A 23,237-nucleotide genomic window follows, 5' to 3' on the forward strand; every position below is an offset into this window, starting at 1 on the left:
TTATATCAAAAGTGTTGTATAATGACAGATGGTAGCTACAATTGTGGGAAGCAGAGCATAATTATAAATATTTATCACATAATTATATTGTACACCTGAAACTAATGTAAGATTGTAGGTCAACTATACTTCAATAATACAAGAAAAGAAAAACACCAAGGTCTCTGTTGTAACCGCACTGCAGTTGGACTTCTCCATTGATCCAGTTTGGTTTCCCTCACTCCTTTGCAGATAAGATTTTTAATAAACTTCCTGCAATCTAATCTCCATTTCAAGGCCTGTTTACAAGGGAATTTAATCAATGACATAAGTATCCAATTGATCCCAAAAGTCGTCAACAATTTTGCATTTTGAGTGTATAAGAACTATGTAGATATAAAATCATTTTTACATATTATTATCTCCCTACCTTCAGTCACATATAGTTCACACTTATTTTGTTAGCTTTATTTATTCTAAAATTAGGTACGGGGGCACCTGGGTGGCTCATTCCGTTGAGCATCTGACTCTTGGTTTTGGCTTAGATCATGATCTCATGGTTTCCTGAATTTGACCTTTGCGTCGGGCTCTGTGCTGGCAGCACAAAGACTTCTTGGGATTCTCTCTCTCTCTCTTCCCATCCCCCACTCATGCTGTCTCTCTCTCTCTCTCTGTCTCTCTCAAAAGAATAAACTTTAAAAATAAAATAAAGTAAAATAAAATAAAATAAAATAAAATAAAATAAAATAAAATTAGTACAATCATTATTTGAGTTGTAGGTTCACAGGAAATAAAACAACTCATGCAGATTGCAGCAGATTAAAAATGTAAGTAGGTTTGAGAGTATAAATATATGTTTTAGGGTATTTCCCATAAAAAGTGCAAGTGGCTTTAATCAGCTTATAAGAATTATAAAATGTGAATTGAATAAACATACTTTGTTTTTACTCATAATACCAAGATAAGGGTTTTCCAGAGGTTTGGGAGAAATACACAAATAAATTTAAGAAAGCATCAGACTAAGCTATCCAAGTGACAGTAGAGACAGAAAATAAAAGCAAGTTCTTTAAAAATTAATGAGTCTGCAGATAACAAATTTATAAAAAGTAACAGAAATATAATCACCTAAATAAGTTCCAAAAAAGCATATGTGAAAATGTAGTACTTATTTAAGACAACAAAGAAACATATAAAAAGTAAACATAGAAGTGACTTATCTAACCTGATAAAGAATGTTTTCCCAAATCCATATTTAATTATGAAATATTCAAGTTTTTCTCAAATTGAAATAAAGACAAGGATGCCTGTTAATATTTCTACCTAAAATTATATAGTTCTAGCCAGTGTGATAAGGCAAGAAAAAAAGAAGCCTAAGAATTAGAAAGCAAGAAATAAGTGTTCATTATTTATAATTAACACAATTTTTGGACATAAAAAATGCAAAAGAAAATAAAGCTATTAGAATTAGTCAGTAAATTCAGTAAAGTTGCTGGTTCCAAGGTCACTTTTTTTTTTAAAGATTTCTAAAGGTTAGCACCAAAAAATCGAATGTTATAAATTATACCATTTACAACAGCATCACCAAACACAAAATAAGTTGGAGTTAAATGTATGCAAGGATATGCAAGATTTCTACTCTGAAGACTTTGAGACATTACAGGGAGAAATTAAACAAGAATTAAATAAATGGATAAAATATTCCATTTATAAATTATAAAAGCAATATTAAAAAGATGTCAGATAGTAAAGCTGAACATCTATCTACCCTATGATCTTACAACTCCACTCTCAGGTATTTACTCAAGAGAAATGAAAATATCCACAAAGACATTCACCTATGTTCATAACATCTTTATTCATAATAGCCAAAAATTGGAAATAACTCAAATTTCCACTGATAGCAGAATGGATAAACAAATTGTGATATGCTTATATATTAAAATATTGCTTAGCTGTTGATAATACCCAAAGAAATCTACATACTTAATGGAATCCCTATCAAAATAACACCAGTGGAGTGCCTAGATGGCTCAGTCAGTTGAGCATCCAACTTCAGCTCAGGTCATGATCTCACAGCTTGTGGGTTTGAGACCCACATCAGACTCTGGGCTGACAGCTCAGAGGCTGCAGCCTGCTTAGGATTCTGTGTCTCCCTCTCTCTTTGCCCCACCCCCACTTGCACTCTGTCTCTCAAAAATGAATGTTAAAAAAATGTTTTTAAAAAATAACACCAGAATTCTTTACAGAGCTAGAACAATCAATCCTGAAATTTGTATGGAACCAGAAAAGACCCCAAATAGCCAAAGAAATCCTGAAAAAGTAAACCAAAGCTGGAGGCATCACAATCCCAGACTTCAAGATGTATTACAAAGCTGTAATCATCAAGACAGTATGGTACTGGCACAAAAAGAGACACTCAGATCAATGAAATAGCACAGAGAACCCAGAAATGGACCCACAAATGTATGGCCAACTAATCTTTGACAAAGCAGGAAAGACTATCCAATGGAATAAAGACTCTCTCTTCAGCAAATGGTGCTGGGAAAACTGGACAGAGACATGCAGAAGAACGAACCTGGACCACTTTCTTACACTGTACACAAAAATAAACTCAAAATGGATGAAAGACCTAAACATAAGACAGGAAGCCATCAAAATCCTTGAGAAGAAAGCAGGCAAAACCTCTTTGATCTTGCTTACAGCAACTTCTTACTCAACATGTCTCTGGAGGCAAGGGAAACAAAAGCAAAAATGAGCTATGGGGACCTCATCAAAATAAAAATCTTCTGCACAGCAAAGGAAATAATCAGCAAAACTAAAAGGCAACTGATGGAATGGGAGAAGATATTTGCAAATGGACATATCAGATAAAGGATTAGTATCCAAAATCTATCAAGAACTTATCAAACTCAACACCCAAAAAAACAAATAATCCAGTGAAGAAATGGGCAAAAGACATGAATAGACACTTCTCCAAAGAAGACATCCAGATGGCCAACCGACACATGAAAAAATGCTCCACATCACTCATCATCAGGGAAATACAAATCAAAACCACAGTGAGATACCACCTTACTCCAGTCAGAATGGCTAACATTAACAACTCAGGCAATGACAGATGTAGGTGAGGATGCAGAGAAAGAGGGTCTCTTTTGTACTGCTGGTGGGAGTGCAAACTGGTGCAGCCACTCTGGAAAACAGTATGGAGGTTCCTCAAAAAATTAAAAATAGAACTACCCTACGACCTAGCAATTGCACTACTAGGTATTTATCCAAGGGATATAGGTGTGCTATTTCAAAGGGGCACATGCACCCCCATGTTTATAGCAGCACCATCAACAATAGCCAAAGTATGGAAAGAGCCCAAATGTCCATCGATGGATGAAGAGATAAAGAAGATGTCGTATATATATACACAATGGAGTATTACTTGGTGATCAAAAAGAATGAAATCTTACCATTTGCAACTATGTGGATGGAACTAGAGGGTATTATGCTAAGCAAAATTAGTCAGAGAAAGACAAGTATCATATGACTTCACTCGTATGAGGAATTTATTTTTTAAGAATTTTTTTTTCAACGTTTATTTATTTTTGGGACAGAGAGAGACAGAGCATGAACGGGGGAGGGGCAGAGAGAGAGGGAGACACAGAATCGGAAACAGGCTCCAGGCTCTGAGCCATCAGCCCAGAGCCTGATGCGAGGCTCGAACTCACGGACCGCGAGATCGTGACCTGGCTGAACTCCGGCGCTTAACCGACTGCGCCACCCAGACGCCCCAAAGGAATTTAAGATACAAAACAGATGACCATAAGAGAAGGGAAGCAAAAAGAATATAAAAACAAGGTGGGGGGACAAAACATTAGATTCTTAAATACAGAGAACAAACTGAGGGCTGCTGGAGGGCTTGTGGGTAGATGAATGGGCAAAATGGGTAAGGGGCATTAGGGAGTACATTTGTTGGCATGAGCACTGAGGGTTATACATAGGGGATGAATCACTGGATTCACTAATTTGGATATAAATTAAAAATAAAAATAAAATAAAAATAAAATAAAATATTGCTTAGCAATAAAAAGAGAACAAACCACTGACAGACACAAAAACATGGATGCCTCCTGAAAGCATTTTGCGTGGAAAAACAGACATGAGATTATATCCTGTTTATTTCCATTTATATAAAATTCTTGAAGGCAAACTAATCTTTAGTGACAAAAAGTAGATCAGCTTTTGCCTGAAGTTGGAGTAGAGAAGAAATAAACTGGAAAGGGACAGAGAGAACTTTCTGGTGTGACTGAAATGCTCTTTAACTTAATTGTTGGGGTAATTATACAGGTAGATACTTTTCTCAATACTCAAACCGTATGCTTAAAATGGGTACAATAAATTTTATTTCAAAAGTCAAAATTTTTTTAAAAAAGTCACTAGCTACAAGCATATGCAGAAAGAGAACTCATTCTAAATAAACTCAGTGTAAATGATACATAGCAATGGGCTATCTCCAGGAACAAAGAGATTCTGTAAATTTTAGATGAATATTTTGAACTCCATATCAGGAGTCGAGCAAATGACGTGACACACTCAAATTAGACAATTTTTGGGCATCTTAATAAGAGAATTTATTATTAAATAAGATAACTTATTTGCAAGACATGAGCAGAATATAGAGAAAAAAAAAACTGCAAGGGAAAGTACAGTAACCCAGAGGGTTATCACCTTAAGACCAAAGCAACAAAGAATGGAGTGGTTTTCAGGACATCGAAGAGACTTTTTTTTTAATGTTTATTTATTTTTGAGAGACAGAGAGAGAGAGAGAGAGCCCAGAAGGGGCAGAGAGGGAGGCACAGCATCAGAAGCAGGCTCCAGGCTCTGAGCTGTCAGCACAGAGCCCAACGCGGGGCTCGAACTCACAAACTGCGAGATCACGACCTGAGCCGAAGTCGGTCGCTTAACCAACTGAGCCACCCAGGAGCCCCAAAAAACACTGAATATTTATGATGCATGTTTCCTGGGTATCTGAAGAAACCAACACTACAGGCAAAAGGCATTTCAAGGACTATTAGAAAATTCAAGTATGGAAGCTGGGTATTGGAAACATAGAATTAGGCTCCTTCTTCTCTGAGAGAAGGAGCATACCCTCTGGGAGTTAAGGAGCTTACGATTCAGGTCCTTACCCTTGACACTTCCTGGAGAGCAGCCCTGAAGATCACAAGAAACATGAGAAATCAGCAAAGTCAAGCTATTCAACTGTTGAAGAGATAAGATGATACAGTCATCAGATAGTCACGGGCAGGGATGTCATCCCAGAAAGGCAGCAGCTGTTGGGTGTATGGAATCAGTTTTGCTCAGTCATCCTTTACTTATTTTTGCCGGGGGAAGCGGGGTGTCTAGGAATAACTAAGAGGAGTCAACTCACTTCCCCGAGTATTTCAACTGCTCCCTTCTTCAATCTGAGACTTTCCATAGAATGAGAGAGGCCAAGAAGGAGGAGAGAAGGAAGGCAGGCACTTGCTCTCAGGTGCTAGGCAGAAAAGTTCCAGACTTTTCCCTAATGGCAAGTCACACGGTCTGCACTTAAGGACTCTCCAGATTAATTTCACTGACAAAATAGAGTAAGGTGAGAAAAAGTCAGCAAAATCCAACATCAGCACAGACGCAGTCACATTTTCACAGATGTATTTTTTTGGTAGTACCGAAAACTCTGTTTAAAGTATTCAAAAGGAAAAAAACAGAACTGAAATTATAACATAAATTCTGTAAAGAATGCACTTTGAATTTATTTTTGTCTTGAATTCACGTAATAACAGTATGATGCATATCTCATATGAGGAGACAGTTACTAATGCATCTACAATGCCTCCTTTTTCATTTAAATACCACAGTAAGTACATGCATAACGTTCTTGTATAGGAATAGTCCATAAATATGCTCATCACCAAAATGACACAAACTGTAAGCACGATTTTAGGTAAAATGACATTTTTTAAATGTTTCTAATTTTCCCCACAATAAGACATCAATTCTTTTAGAAGAGGGGTATTATTAATTCCGTGCTCTAATTTCTCTAGATCTGGGTTTGACACACTTCTACTAGGAAAGGATCTGTTTCCATAGACAAAGGCTGGGAGATAAGGAGGGGTAGCTATAGAAATTTCTAAGATCAAGGAGCTTGACTATGGAAGCACAATTAAGTGACGTAGAGGGGCGCATGAGTCAGCTTCTACGGCAGTGCAGAGGAAGCGATTTCTGTCATGTGTCCATAAGGGTCAAGTCTAGAAGTCATCTCTAGAGCTCAGAAAGGGAGTGAAACTTACCATTTCCCTGTGGATGCTCTGCTCTGTTTCAGGCGAGACCTACCCTAACATTTGCAGGATGGGGAAGAAGGTAACACGTGGAGACATCTATTTGTCTACATATTTACATATTAAAAATCAGATTAATAACGAGGAAATAAAATAGGTTCTCCCACCTTAAGAAATACACGTGCATAGTAATAAAATGGAAAAATGCATATAAAGCGCTGGCTTTGATGACACTGAAAATCAGTAAAATAGCAAATGACTAAATTTATTTCTGTATATGTCAGGATATTTTGTTGATGCACCAGTTGGTAATAAGACAAAAACAAATTACATATAAATTATAAATAATTGCATAAAATTTTTCTTATATTCCTTTCTACAAAATCAATAATTATGTGGGTTGCCTGGGTGGCTCAGTCGGTTGAGCGTCCGACTTCGGCTCAGGTCATGATCTCACAATCTGTGAGTTCAAGCCCTGTGTGGGGCTCTGTGCTGACAGCTCGGAGCCTGGAGAGCCTGCTTCAGATGCTGTGTCTCCCTCTCTCTCTGCCCCTCCCCTGCTCATGCTGTCTCTCTCTGTCTCTCTCTCTCTATCAAAAATAAATAAACATTAAAAAAATCAATAAGTATGTGGCTATAATGAAGATATTGATCTAATTTTTGTTTGTCAGTAATCACCTTAAGAATTGTTTACTGTAGTGATTTTCAGTGACACAATTTGAATACATTTTCATCTAAAATGCAAATTAATGTAAATGTAAAATATCCAAAAGCATTGTTTATATATTTTAAAATATATTTTTCTCTAACAGATTAATTAAAATAAAGGGAAAATATAAAATACATTTAATGCACAGCAACATTTTTAATTAGATCAATTTAACTGAAATGTTTAAGCAAAATTCAATATTTATTTATTTTTTGAAAAATGTAAATCTCATTAAATATATTTATAAAAAACAAAACTACTTATAATCTAAGGCTCACTGTTCATCTAATTGCCATTGTAAAGAACTGCTATCATGCTTTGCACACATAGAGTTACATAGATACAAATTTAAGAGAGGCAGGAACTATTTAACATCACAAAATATTCCTCTGCCAACACCTGTAACTACTGCGAATATTATAAAACTTTGTGAGTATATCCAAAACTGTGGATTAGGAAGGAAAGCTGAAAACTGCACTGAAGGTTCTACAGGGAAATTACATTTATGTGAGAATCTATTAAATTCATGCCATCATAGAAGAAAAATTTGGTAACTTAATTAATTTGTCTTTCCCTTAATGTAACCTTTCTATTCAAAACCCAGCCCAGCTGCCAGCCCTTTCTGCAACCCAGCATTCCAAAGTCAGCAAACCGACAAAACCCTGAGGGCACTCAAGTGCAATCACCTTTTGTTTTAAGGTCCAAGAATATGAAAAATGGATAAACTTTCTCTGGAACCTGAAGGGTGGTAGTCACCGCAGCAGATGTTCAGGATTATGGCGGTAGCTGTACTGGGTGCTGAGCACCAGCATTTATTTGTGGTAGGTATTTGGGATTACACGGGGTCCCCTAAAGTTCAGGGCTAGAATTTAACTACAGCCTCACTACAACCCTACCCATGTACACACCAAAAAAGTTTAAACTAACTGGGTTCACTAAATACACAACTTGTTTTTGTATTAAGTGGAGAAAGTATTGGAGAAATATGGGAAGAAGGTGAAAGGTAACGCAGTAGCAATAGTGGAGCCTGTAACCAACTAGGAAGATCATTCCTATCTAAAGGCATTCAATTGCAAACATTTTAGTGTAAATTCTATGTGTCCTCAGCACACACACACACACACACACACAAATGGATGGATATGTAATTAACTTGACTGTGGTAAGCGTTTCACAATGTACACATTTATGAAATCATCAAATCATATACATTTAAAAAGACACTTGAGGAGCCCCTGGGTGGCTTAGTTGGTTGAGCACCTGACTCTTGATTTCGGCTCAGGACATGATCTCATGGCTGCTCTGATGGCACGCTTAGAGCCTACCTGGGAGTCTCGGTCTCCCTCTCTCTTTACCCCTCACTTGCTTGCATACACACAGACTCTCTCTCTTTCTCTCTCTCAAAAATAAATAATAAATAAACAAATAAACATTTTAAAAAACTACTTGGCAGGGCGCCTGGGTGGCGCAGTCGGTTGAGCGTCCGACTTCAGCCAGGTCACGATCTCGCGGTCCGTGAGTTCGAGCCCCGCGTCGGGCTCTGGGCTGATGGCTCAGAGCCTGGAGCCTGTTTCCGATTCTGTGTCTCCCTCTCTCTCTGCCCCTCCCCTGTTCATGCTCTGTCTCTCTCTGTCCCAAAAATAAATAAACGTTGAAAAAAAAATTAAAAAAAAAAAAACTACTTGGCACGACCTAAATATATACAATTTTTGTCAATCATACCTCGATAAAGCTGAAAAAACAAATTATCTGGCCAAATTGGGCTGTTGGCTGAAACAACTGTGACCCATCCGATGAGACTGTTATTGGATCATACAAAATAATTTTCTTTACAATAACAATGGTGTATGTTGCATGTTTGATGTATGATGTAATGCTTATAGGTGGAACTCAGGAAATAACTCCCCAGGTTCCCGTCTCAACGGAAACAACACAATTCAACCAATATATACATTTCCAGAACAAAACAGTGAATGTTTTTAATCACTGCATATATTTGAGTTTTCAAGGATATTACCCAGAAGCCATTACTTTTCATTGTCACTACCCCTGAAATTCAGTAATGTTACTCTCAGGTGGGTGATAATGCCCAGCTTGTGACACCATGTTCCAAACAGCTCAACAAAGCTAATATAAGATCTTTTTGAATATCAACTCTCCTACAATGAGGCTTATGTGGAAGGCACTATCTGATATGATTTATTATTCAGCTAAGATTTAAAAAAAATTAAAAATATCCTTTCGGATTATTATCAATTTCTGCTTATATTGACCCTGCCTATATTTCCAGACATAGGAAACCATTCCTTCATTTACTCCAAAACTTCTTTACTCAAGGCTAATCAGTATGTAGCTTAGGTTAAGCTTAACTTAGTGTCAAAGAAAAATGCTAATTCCTGGGTAGTCAGGACTGAATTTTATCTATTACTGTCTTCCCCTGAAGGTGGGAAGATCTTGAGTCATATCTTTTGACTCCTAATAAGCATTGTAAACAATCAAGAGAATTTTATCTAGATTTTAAACATAAACAAAAGCAGAGCATGAATAATAACCCTCCCTCAAAGAAAATATTCAGGAATGCTGTGTCAAGCATCCTGCTAAAATGCTCTATTCATTTATTCTCAGAACCATCTTATAAAGTGTATGAAGTGTTATTATCACCTTCATTTCACAGGCGAGAAGGACAGAGTAGCTGCTTTTCTTGCCCAAAGTCACATAGCTAGTAAGTGACTTAACTGAAGACGCCTGACTATGTGAGATTTCAGAGCTCATTCTCCTGATCTGTCACTTTTGGCTTGCAGGACATACCTGTACAGGTCTTTGATGTCGCACTCGAAGACCTTCCCTCCATTAACTCCATTTCTATTTCAATTGTTTACCCATTCAAATTATTATTTTTGTAATTTTTAACGTGAGTACAATGTGCCAACCTATTTATCAAAACCAATCTAGCTTCATCTGATATAGAGTGCCTTTAAAAAAAAAGAGAGAGAAACTTTTTTTCTGTATCCTCACATTTGAAGCATATTTCAATAGAAATTAACAGGGAATTTAAAGAGATATAAACATATTTCTCCACAGAGAAGAACTCATAACAATAGTTAATATCTCCTAAGATCAAGGAACGACTTGGAAAATTAATGGAATTAACTTTAAAAAGTGATGAAATTTTCATTAAGTGGAGATTCTCATAAGGTATAAAACAAACTGAAGTATGATTCGATGAATTATTAGAAGCAAAACTTCGGGGTTATTTGAAACTACCCTTAGTCCAAAGAATCCTTCGGCAAAGAAGTAGGGAAGGTACATTCAAAGAAAATATTTACTGAGGGGTGCAACGGTCAAGGACCGCTTTAAAGCCATTTTTACTACATGGCTCATCCATTTTTTGACCTGTACACTACTTTCTGCAACTAGACTCCACCAGCGATGTAACCCAGACCAAATGGTTGATCTTTACATGAAAAGTAAATAATAATTTACAGAAGTTCCCAGTTCAGAAGTGACTCACTGGTGACTGCTGTCCACGAGCACTGTCCCGTATGGATGGACATCTGCTTCATGATTAACCTCTGCTATGGGTTCGGTTGACTTGGAGACGGAGCAAATGATTAATGAGTCAAGAATTTGTTTCTTCCTCTGCGACTTATACTGTCAGCACCAAGGGAGAATGCTATAGCAACCAGAATATAGAGATGTGGCACGATGTGGCTGAGTGATTACAAAAGCATTTTGCAGGAAGTACTGAGGCTATGGGAAAATGAGTACCACATAGAATTTAAGTCTTAGGAAGGCAACAATAAAGGTAAAATCAAAGGAGAGAAAAGAACTCAAGAAAGCTGGGCCTTCAGGAGAAAGAATAAAACTTTACGGACATTAAACAAAACGAGAGAAATTTCTGGATAACACAGAATAAGTCGTAGGAATGACATCCACAATTTAAAGAGTTTTGAGGCCATCAACTAAAATTAGGTATTTTTTCAATCATATCTGAACAGGTGTGATTTGCTAACCGAATGTCATAAACCGTCACCATCACCTTCCGGAAGCATCTAGTAAATGTCAGTTTAGCATGGCTGGCGAGGTATTGAGTTTTTTCCAAGAAAATTTCATATTCTTAGTTTTTACCTAGCATGTCAGTTTGGTACACATTAAATGCACAATAGTTTGCTAGCTGTTTTGTTAGACTGACAAAGATTATCAGGTATAGGAATATAGAATAAGAAAAAAAAATAACCAGAAATGGCCCAAAATGTATCACTGAATAGTTACTCAAATGACGCATCTTGGAAACATAAATGAAGGCATAAGTAATCAGGACAGCATCAGGCAAGGTAGCCACTAAGTTTAACACGCTCGCTGTGAGGGGAAATGGTGAGCTCTATGTTTATCTCTGGGAGGCCTGATGAGAAGAAGAAATTCAAGGGCATTTTAGTGATTGGGTGAAAGAGAAACAACATCGTTTCCCCGGGGGAGGGGAGAGCCCAAGACAGGGCTTCAGCTAACTGAAGTAGGTGTGTTAATGACAGACCTGACCCTCCATGCAGCTGCCTGAGGTAAGTGGCGTCCGTTGCTGGGGCATGAGAAGATGGAGGTAACACTACCTCAACTGCAATATCCACATGGGAGGACAGGCTTTGGCACTGTGGCTTAGAATCTTCCAGAATGTGATGCTCTTCTTCTCTGCTGACAATCTTATTTTCTTGTGGCATGGAAATCCCTGCATTTGAAAAAAAGCATTTGAATTTAGGGGTCAGCATAATTGGGACTATTTAAGGTTAGCCTAGCCCACAATGAAGTTGGAATATCTAAACAGAAAAGAATAGCAACCAAGGCAAATGCAACCTATGACCCTCAAGGACATCTGGCTTAAGCCCAAAGACTTTAATAGTAATCTTCAAGTCCTTCTCCAATTGGCTGTATGACCACTCAGGGCAAGTCACTGACTTTTTCCTCAGGGCCTCGAACAAAACATGGCCTGGAACAGCATACATGGAACGGCAGAGAAGGTAACCGAGCATCAAGTCTGTGTATCCACCGAAGCTCTCATTAGCAGCCTAAGGATCCATCCAGAAATCACCAAAGACTAAGTAGGAGCTCCCAGAGGGCCGTGGTAGTCAAATCCACAACGGACTTTCTGGCAGAACAGGGCTGACTAGGTACTATCTGCAAAGATGGGGGTGAGGTTCCTCAAGTCCAGAATGGTCCTCAGGAATGGCTAGTTCTCTCTGGCAGAATCTCAGCCAGAACTGAGGAGGGAGGGAATGTGGTCTCCAGCTGGGCTGATGTCTGGTAATTGGTCTCTAAGAAGCAACAATTACTTTTCAGGTGTCCTGTCAATGAAGACCAGCATACATTCTGTACTCGAAAAATTTCCCAACTATTTGTTATCTGCAAATCCATTAGTTGAAAATAGCCTATAGCTTTTGGCCCTAAAACATGGAGATTCACCTCCTTCCTGCTAAATATCTAAAAAGGGAGGAAAAGGACAATGGAGCAGAATATGACTAACCCATCAGTCAGGTCACTTCTGAGACTATTTCTGCAGACCCTTTGTCCCCTCTCAGTCAGTATTAACTACACAGTCCAATTAAACCTAGTGCTGGTTGTCCACAGGGATTCCTTTCATACAAAAATGCAATTCTCTCCAAGATTCTCGGCATTACCTAATGGGCTGCATAGAGTCAGTTTGATGGCCTCCGGCTGGTTCCCGGGCGACAAATTGATCACCATGGCAATAATCAGAGGCTCTCACCCTATCCGGGGGCAAGGTAAAATTCACAATGCCGTAGAGGAAGCTTATCTGATTATCTCAGAAGGACTGTCTCTTTAGAGGGGCTGCTGTTGCCCATTAGGCTGCTCTACACACATGTGTGGGGCCCGTGCCAGAGTGTGGAACGAGGCATATGGTTGGAGACCCAGTAGGGAAAACATGCCAGCTTCTGAGCATGCCTCTGCTCAGGTGGTCTGGGTCAGGATTCTGTGAGTAAGACCTACTCAGTCCCAGGAAAGGGGACCGATGGGTACCTGCAGCAACACCACGGAACTGAAATCAGTAAACCACTTCGCTAGCAATACAAGAGGGGGACAACCCAGGAAACATGAGCCCATGAAACTGGTAGAGAAAGTAATGCGAGCCTACCTGTAATGGCAAACTGTTAGATTTTATAATCCTTTTGTTGAGACTCTAACTACTAACGGAGGAACTCTAAGTACTTTTTCTTCTACGTTGCCCCAAAATAGGTTTGGGACTTTTCTCTAGGACATCCTCTGAAAAGAATTAGAATTATAGAAATAATAGATGAGGAGAGGAAACACACAAGAAAATATATTTCTGGGGGCGCCTGGGTGGCTCAGTTGGTTAAGTGTCCGACTTCGGCTCTGGTCGTGATCTCACGGTTTGTGAGCTCGAGCCCCGCATCGGGCTCTGTGCTGACAGCTCAAAGCCTAGAACCTGCTTCAGATTTTGCATCTCCCTCTCTCTCTCTGCCCCTCCCCTGCTCTCACTGTCTCCGTGTCTCTCTCAAAAATAAATTAAACATCAAAAATCTTTTAAGAAAAAAAAGAACATATATTTCTGCATTGTATAATCTCTGTCGCATAATAAATGCCCAACGTGCCCAACAAGACCAAAAATCTAGTTTTCCACTCATGTGTGAAGTTGGTGCGCTCACGCTGTACAAAGCTGGGATAAAATTGTTCTCGGCAGAAGTTAATGTATGCGTTGTAAGGCACATACATACTTCTCTTTATTACTCTGCACATTCAAAGGCCTCCAAAGCAAGTACTCACAAGCGTGACTTTTAGTGTTGAGAATAATCTAGGGACAGATCTCTGTAGACAATCATGGGGGAAATATATTTTCTAAGCCCTCATGGACAGGTCCCACCCTTCTAAGGTCAGAGGCTTGACGTGTAGCCCCGTATGACAGAAAGACGTGGACAAGCAGTCAGACTGTTTCTTGGGGGGCCGGGGCGGGGGGAGCTGCGTGCAGTCCATTCTGGGTAGAGAGATGGTCCCTCACAGGACTTTAATGAGCTTGCTGCAAATCACACTGAACCCGAACACCAAATGATTTCACAATTAGAACGGTCTGTTCTCTTATTTTTCTGTCATATTTTTTGTACCGGGTGTTAATAGGTCCTTCAAACTCTTTTTAGCCAACCCCTTAAATAGACTGCAATTAAAGAATTTCAACCATGCTGTACCATATAGGATAAATCATATCTCTTTTCTGTGAAAATAAAATTCATCGTTTTTTTTTCCTTTTCAGAAAACCACTATCTTATGTTAAATTAATTTGCATTAAAACAAGTGTGGGTTTGATATGGCGTTTTGTAGAAATTGTCTTTATTTTAAACTGCTGCCATTTAAAATAAAGAGCAGCCTCTTCTTTCCTGGGATAGTAGTATGGATTTTAACCTATTAATCTCTGATTCTGTTTTCCCAATCATCGAAGAAACTGAGATTTGTGTGTTTATCCCATGGGTTCACAGTAAGGGTTCCATGCTCAGCGCGTAATAGTTTCTCAAAAAATATGAGTTACCGCTCTTTCCTAGTCACTAACAATCTTTTTGTCCCAACTTGATATTAAGTGTCCTTAAATAATACAATTCCATTTTAGTTCTTTCTGTTATTTCATGAATACAAAGTACAAAAGAAATCGTTTTTAAATCCTTGGACCCATAATGTGGTGAATCTTTGGGAATTCACCAAATTCACTTTGGGACGGAAGCAGAACATACCCATCTCTAAACCTCATCACAGACAAAGCTTTCTTCCAGAACGACCACATGTCCTTTCTCCCTCCAAATTTCTTTCATCCTTCTTTATCTTCAATTCAGGGTGTACAGGGACATCCTAAAACAAGTTGCTACCCAAACTAACAGCAACTGAGACCCATGGGCACCTTTCGTGTGAAGAGGCCTGTTGTTACGTGGGGGCCATGACCTCTGGGGTGAGGCAGATCTGGGTTCAAATCCCCGTTCTCCTGTATTTGGCTGTGTGGTCTCTGGCGAGGTGTTCAAACTACCGGAGTCTCAGTGTCCATAACTGTGCCATTGATTATACACATCTGTCCTTTAGCATTGTCAGAGACCCAGGTGGCTGCGCAGTGGAGCTGAGGAAGCTTCATCTTCAGATCTGCTCCCTGGCATGCATGTCTCCCAGGCCCTGTACCTCTTACTGTATTTGCACGTGTTATTCCTTTCCTTAAACAGAACTTCTCAACCTCAGGCCCCACAAATCTTGGATCTATCCTTGTACAATGATTAAACAGGAAAATAAAAAAAAAATAAATAAATAGCCCATAGCAACGGTCCAATAAATGGTATCATTTTCGTCAGACTCACGGGCCATATGCTTGGATCTAGCATTAAGTAAATGCAGAGAAGGCTCCTACGTAATGGGGTTGCTGGCAGGTTATACAGAGGTCAACCCTTCTTACAATATGCCATGCTGAAGCCTGGTGAGATGCGTGCACCAACCTCTAGCAACACATTTGGCTACAACCTTAATATTAAATGTGTAACCAGATTTGGTATATTAGAAAGCTAGGCCCTAAGCAAATGCATCGCAGGATGGGTCAACTTCAATGTCAAAGAACGAGTGTGAAAGTCAAGAGCAAAGGATGCCATCTGCAAGCATCCCAAGGGGAGGGCTCCTGGAGGGTTTGGGGGAGATAAAGAACAAGATTCAAGAATGCCACTCTCCAGGGACTCAGTAGGACACTGTCCAAATTTGGCTTGCCATCCATCTACAGTAGAACCACCTCAGGAACCTCAGTGAAAGCACAATTTCCTCCACCTTATGCCAGCCCACTAAATCAGGACATCTAGAGGTAGGACCCAGGATTCTGTTTTATAAATAAGCTACCCCATCCAGGTGATTCTGAATTCCGTTTAGTTTAGGAACCCCTGCTCACAACTGAACAGGAAGGAAGTGATGGGGTATTTCTCAGGATTCCACCTATGTTCCTGCCTGGCTCAGAAGTGGACCAATTCTCTATAATCCTTCCCTTCCACAGTTAGAGGTGAGTATCTGATTTGTGCATTTTCGTACTTGATAGGTCTACTATAATTATAGATAAAGAGCACGCTATTCAGACACATATATCACTTTTATTGTGATTTCATCAAGATAAGGTATCTCTTTACACACCTGGGGATAAGGTAGTTTAACACTAGCTAAAATGTGGATCTACTGTACAGAAGGATACAATCCTCCCAGAGAAGGTGGATTAGCTCCTGAAAGCTTAAAACAAAGCTTCCAGTGACAAAATGCTTGCTCTCTGGCTCTCTCCTGGTCAACCTTGTCATTGTTAACTTGGATGGAAACCTAGGAAGCATGCTTACAAATATGCAGATCATGCAAAACATGGAAGGAATAAATGCCCAGAAAAGGATAACAGTCAAGCAACAAAGTAATGCCAACAGGTTGGAATGAGAATCAAGGACAAAAAGGATCATGGAGGCTATGGAAGCATGCGTGAAAAGAAAAACATCAGAACTGTTTCCACAAGGTATCATTGGTACAAGTTTTGTTTGAGCCAACAATAAAATTCTGTTTAATACTGTTACTGCTACTCATGTGTACATTTTTTTTCAATTCTTGGAGGACAATAGTTCTACTCTATTCTGTGCTGGTCAAACCATATATATTCTGAGCATGACATTTTAAGAGAAGAAATCTTCAAACTACCATGCAGCCAAAAAAGGGATATATAGCTAGCATGGTGAGGAGTCTACAAACTAACATATACTTCCTATGATAGTTTGGAGGGTGGTGGGGAAAGGACCTTTCTTTAGATAACGGGTTGTCTGTAGACTTACATTGTTGGAACTGGGCAAAACGCTGAGTATGTGAAAGTTGTAAGAAGGCATAATTAGTTAACTATAAGACAAGGAACAGTTAAATAGCTCCAAAAATGCAATGGAGAATTGAGAATGAAAGTGAGCTCCCCATTGTAAAGGTAATCAAACACTAAGTAACGACTCAGTCCCAATTGCTACAAAATAGGTTCTTTCTACTGAAACTGTTTGGAGAGCAGAGTGATAAATCTGAAATGCTTTCAACTCCAAAGAAAAGTGTCTGTGATTTGTTCTATCTCAGCTAGCTCAGGGTTCTAGCAGCAAACTGAAGCAGAAGAATGTGCAGAGAGCAACTAGGAGCAGAAGGGAAAAACAAAAAAGGTATACAGACACTCATTGAAAGCATATGAAGCACATGCTCAGTGCCAAACTCTTCTAGGGGCTGGAGATGTGGCAGGGGAAGAAAACCAACCCCAGCCTCTGCCCTCACAGAGCTTATACTAATAGAAGTGTACTATTAGAAGACACAAGAGGAGTTTTGGCAATTTCCTCTTGCTATGAGAAGAGAGGAAAAAGTGAAAGAGACTGTGAGGAGTGAAAAGGAAGCCTAATTGTGCCAAGAAGGACTTATTTGAATGAACACTTTTCAGTCCAAACAAACCCCAAGATTGCTTATCAATGGAGTCTATTTCATATTAAGATCTCACCGACTTCTCCAAAGCATTGCAATCTGTCCATTTAGATGGCACGTTTTCTGGCCCCATCCTCCTTTTAAACATCCCCAAGTGACCATCTAAGTCTATCAATATTGACTTCTTCACAGAGGTCACCACCTACCAGATGTTACATCCATCACCGCAAACAAGTTCCCCTTGACATATTGATTATTTCATTTTTCTTGTCTTTGGGCCAGAATCTCCTTTCCAATTAATTTATTGTTGGTGCTATCAGCACATACGTCTTTGATGTTCCTGAGACCATACTGTCCACCTGAACCACACATTCAGCTGCTTAAGTCATACAGGTGCTATTTCCTATCTCTGACAAAATGATCTTCTTGAACACTGGCTCTGTTTACCTCACTTTAGAAAAACTTCAAAGAACTTGCCAAATCTCAATTCCAGTTTACATTTGTATCTTCTAAGGTAGACTATCTCTTCATTGCCCACAGGCATCTGGCTTTAGCTCTGAGAGTCATACATCATCAGATCAACTCCCTACTTTCTCTCTGCTTTTATTTCTGGTTTCTGCTCGTTTCTGTTCACCTACAGGAACAGAGTTGGGCTCCGGAGGTCAACTGGGAGGGTGTTTGAGTTAATAACCTCGGCAAGCCACTATGCATTGATCTCTAGTCTCCTCGTGCACTCATATTTCTCTCCCTGCAATTAGATGCTCAGCTATCTGCCAGGGGACCTCTTCCCAGACAGTCTCTGATTTGAACTATCTAAGGGCTCCCCATCAAGCTGTTATGGGAGACTAACAACCCACATAGCTCATGCTGTGTACTCCACTTTTGGTGAAGGGTGCTGCATTCTTGCCAAGTAATCAAACCAGTGCCTCAGTCATACGAGATTAATGTCCCTTTGCTTATATCCTTGAAGCAGAGAAATGGCTAATGTGATTCTCTCCTTCATAAAGGCTTCTATGCAGTAAGTGGCCAGGATTAAATTATACAATCACGTCATCTATCTGTTCGAAAGGCTGTCACCCTAATGCTGCATTTGCCAACTTGTCCCTTTAGCGGAGGGGCTCAGCACTGTAAGAAGTGGAAAAGGGAGCATTATGATGCCGGGTAATATAATTCTAAATACCATCAAGGCCATAAAATGGGAAGTAAGTGATAAATAATTTATATTTATCAGAATGACTGAATCTTATTAAAAGTGCAGCAATATGAGATCTTCTCATACAGCGCAGACATGCATGGGGAAAGAGATCAGAATTTCAATGGTTTGCTAGAGTTGGTTTGAATTCCTGTTTAAAGTCCCATAAACCTGGTGCGAACCTCATGATATTGTTTTCACCTATCCCTGGAAAAGACCATGCTAGTCTCCTAAGAAGGGAGTGAGCAAAAGGAAAAAAGAAATCCAATCCAACAAGACAATTTGGAAAAGATAATATGGCAATGAGCAGTAGGGCTAAAATGCCACCATCATTGATGTTCTTTTCTCCATTTCAACTCTACTAGTATATACCATTCACTCATTCCTTTTTTAAAAAAAAGATTTTATTTTTAAGTAATCTCTACACCCAACGTGGGGCTCCAACTCACCACCCCGGGATCAAGAGTTGCATGCTCCACCGACTGAGTCAGCCAGTCTCCCCCTCCTTCATTTATTCTTAATTTATTTCTTCATTCATTCATTTACTGTCAAATATCTTCAGTGTATAAGATACTGTACTAGGAACTGTGAAAGAGAAACCATGAAGAATAGGATTCTCACCTTCAAGGAGTATACACTCAAATACAGTATCCTGGAACTTTGTTAAACTCTGGGAACCATAACTCCATCTTTATAAAAGGAAAAGTGAGCATATGTCCAAACTAAACACTGATAAATTATATTTTGCTTCGTCTATTTTCATGGTATATGCCTAAATCAGAGCTGTGCCCACTTGAAAATGTTTTCCTGGGACCAGGTCCCTGGTTGGAAATGCAAAAATTCAAATCCACTTTCATTTCTTAAATAGCATCATCAGCAAAAAGTCATTTCCCAAATGATCAATTAGACTTTAACTCATTTTTTTATCATGGATGCAGAAATACCCAATGAGCAGAGAGTCATACATTTCTGAAAACAAAATTATCTCCACACACATGACCAAAACTTTAGATTGCCTTTTTATGGTAGCTTGTATCTCACATGAGCACAGTGTCAGGTATACAGTTATTTTTTAGTAAATACCTGATAATGTCCTCAATTAATAACATCAACCCCTTTTTCACCTTTTCTGCTTAAGTGTCCGAGATCTGCTCTAAGCAAAGTAATAGTTCAGTGTGTGAACACTCTCCTGACACCTGGCTATCTTTTGTTTTCAAGTAGGGCTCCAAGAGTTTAGTTTGGTCCGAAAGAGTTTACTCGGTAACTTGGGCCTAAGATCAGAATACACTTTCTGTAACATTTCTCTCCATCCCTGCTGCTACAAGCTGCCCTTGAGAGAGGACCAAGTTGGGAAGTGGAAGGGTCACAGTATAGCCTCCAGCTACTGAATTTCAGCAACAATGAGCAGAGGTGCCGGGTTGGTCCCCTTTTGCAGCTGTGACATTGAGGGCTTCCGGGCATGTGAGAGAAGGCATTCTTGCTTTATCACCACAATAGTCTGTAAATGTATCCCCTGCTCCGCCATTCACATCCTACCTCATTCTTTTCTCCATAGCGCTGCTTGAATAGAACCTTGATGGTGAATTAGCCAGTCAGTTGGCAAATCTCCCCCAACAGCCCAGACATACCAAGCTCTTTGTGCCTCCAGGTCTGTGTTTGCGCTGCTCACTCGACCTGGAATGGCCTTTCCTTCCCCAACCCTCTCCTGCCTCCAGAACACTCAAGTGATCTTTCAAAAGCCAGGGCAGGAACCACCTCCCCAGGATCCTTTCTGTGTCCGACCCCACGTCAGAGGAATAAACCCTTGCCCCAGTTAACTTCCCACTGCAGCTGTAACAAATTACCATACATTTAGTGACTTATGACAACCTGAAAGGGCGGACCTATGCCACTCCATCTTGCTCTGTGTCCTCCACCTTGAGTAACTTCCCGATCAAAACACGCCCTGCGACCTGCGTAACAGGACTCTGACCCTTCCCCAGCCAATCGGCTGAGGCCACAGCCATTACCTCACAACTGCCCCTAGACCCCTATAAAACCTTTGTGTTTTTGAAACTCGCTCTCTCTCCGGTATCTCACTGCTGCGTCGGTGCAGGTAGGGGATTGAGCTCGAGCTAGCTCAAATAAAGGCTCTTTTGCTTTTGCATCGGACTTGGCTCCATGGTGGTCTTTGGGGATCAAGAATTCTGGGCATAACAAACCCAAACCCCATCTTACCATTCTGAGGTCAGAAGTCCTAAAATCAAGGTACCAGTAGGACTGTGTTCCTTCTGGAGGCCACAGGGGACACTTGGTTTCCTTGCTTTTTCCATTTATCTGGAGGCTGCCTGCATTTCCTGGCTCATGACCTCTCCCTCAAATCACTGACCTCTGCTTCCCTCTTCTTCACAGACCCACCCCACCGCCTCCCTCTTTCCCTCTTTAGGGCCTTTCTGATGACATTGGGTCCACCTGGTAATCCCAAGTAAGCTCCCTATCCCAAGAGCCTTAAATTAATCGTATCTGCAAAGTCCCTTTTGCATGTAAGGTAACATATTCCCAGTTCTGGGGATCAGGACTTAGACTGCTTTGGTCAGGGATGTGTTATTCGGTCAACCACCCCTCCTTTTGAAGTCCCACCCTCCTTTGTCAAATGTCCACGCTAGCTGCATCACACTCAGGTGTATTTTGTATATGACAGTCACCTTAACAGGCTATTGTCTCCCAGAAGAAGATACTTTTGGGTCTTTAAGTTATTTCTCCAGTGCCAAGAATTTTGCTTATTACTCTGCAGCTGTTCAAGAAATCAGATTGAATGTTTGTGGGAAAGAAACTCAGGAAAAAAAAAAAAAACCCAGCAAGGACGATTTAACTTTAAGGTTATTATTTGACAATAAAATATAGTAAATGAATTTTTGCATCTACATGGATGCCAAAACAAATGGTTGGGAAAACAATCAAAATCAGCATTTTGACATAACGTTTCATAGATAATCGCAGAACAATGACATCCAACTGGTCTAGATCAGGGGTTAGCAAACTACAGCCTGTGGCCCCCAGTTTTTGTAAATAAAACTTCATCAGCACACAGTCGTATCCATGTGTTTACATACTGGTTGTATCTGTCTTTGTGTTTCAGTGGCACAGTTGAATAGTCGGAACAGAGACTATATGCCCTGCAAGCCTAAAATATTTCCTATCTGGCTCTTTACATAAAACATTTGCTGACTCCTGGTCTAGAAAATGAAAATGATTAAATCAGAATTTTGCTCCAGACAGGTTGGACCAACCATTCTGAAAGAGGAATTCACACATTCACCCATCATGGCAGTTGAACGCCCAACTGTCTAGCTGGGCTCCCTCTTACTTATTAGATGAGTAGGCTGATATTCGAATCCAGTTATGAAACAATAAAGCTGGTCAGCTGACTTATTTTGAATGTCTGCGAACTGAGATACGATAGTGGTGTACCCAATCTTTTAGGCAATTATCAAATTTCAAATTTCCCGGGGCGACTGGGTGGCTCAGGCAGGGAAGTGTCCGCCCCTTGATTTTGGCTCAGGTCGTGATCCCAGGGTTGTGAGAGAAGAGCCCCGAGTCGGGCTCTGTGCTGAAAATGTGAAGCCTGCTTAAGGTTCTCTCCCTTCTTCTCCCTCTGCCCGTCTCCCGCTTGCACATGCTGTCTCTCTCCCCCCCCCCCCAAAAAAAAAACAAACAAATTGAAAAAAATTAAATTTCAAATTTCCTAACTCCTTCCTTATGAACGTGGACTGAGTCGTCTTGTCACTGCTTAACATAGGTAGCATCCCTAGAAAATTATGTCGGCAGCTAAGATGCCTCATTTTTACTTTTGGCTTGCCTCTCTGAATGCATTCACAGACACTAGAGAGAAATAGCCTTTTGATTCTCCTAGTAGAAACTGACCTAGTTGTAAGAAGAAATAAAATGAGGAAGAGAAGAAGAGTCAGGAAGTAAAAAAAAAAAAAATCTGAAATATTGCCTTTTAACAAAGATAGCTTTAAGTTAAAAAAAATCAAAAATTAAAAAAAAAAACAGGAAAAAAAGCCACTATTTTGGTATTTGCATGAACTCAGAACATTTAGTATGTTTGGTCCAGGAGAAAATAATTCTTGGTCAAATCAGTTTAGCCACGTCATTTTAAACAATGCCCCTTTAATTTAAAAAAAAAAATGGAAGATTGACCATCAGAAACCACTGTTATGAAACCACTTACATTTAACTTGTCTTCTAATTCCCAGGAATGGCAATTAAGAGCCTCAGGTCTCAATTCCAGTTTTGCCACTGAACTTGCTAGGTGAGATACAAGTCACATACATTTCTGTGGCCTCGATTTCCCCATATGTGAAATTATTACAATATCTTCCTTGCCTAATTCATAGTGCTGCTGTTATGATAAAATGTGGCGATGTTTGTGAATTTGTGCAGGCGCTATACCAGTGAAAGATATTATGATTTTCTGATTGTCGCCTTAACATCTTCCCAAATTGTCTCTGGTATTAAAAATGTTACGGTCATAAACATCCATAATAATGCTCCACAGTTGACTATGAAATTCTCCTTTGTGAATTCCATGGTTTGGATTTTATTTTGATGTAATAAACGAGCATAATTAACT

This window comes from Prionailurus viverrinus, chromosome B4, assembly GCF_022837055.1.
Source record: "Prionailurus viverrinus isolate Anna chromosome B4, UM_Priviv_1.0, whole genome shotgun sequence".
Lineage (NCBI taxonomy): Eukaryota > Metazoa > Chordata > Mammalia > Carnivora > Felidae > Prionailurus > Prionailurus viverrinus.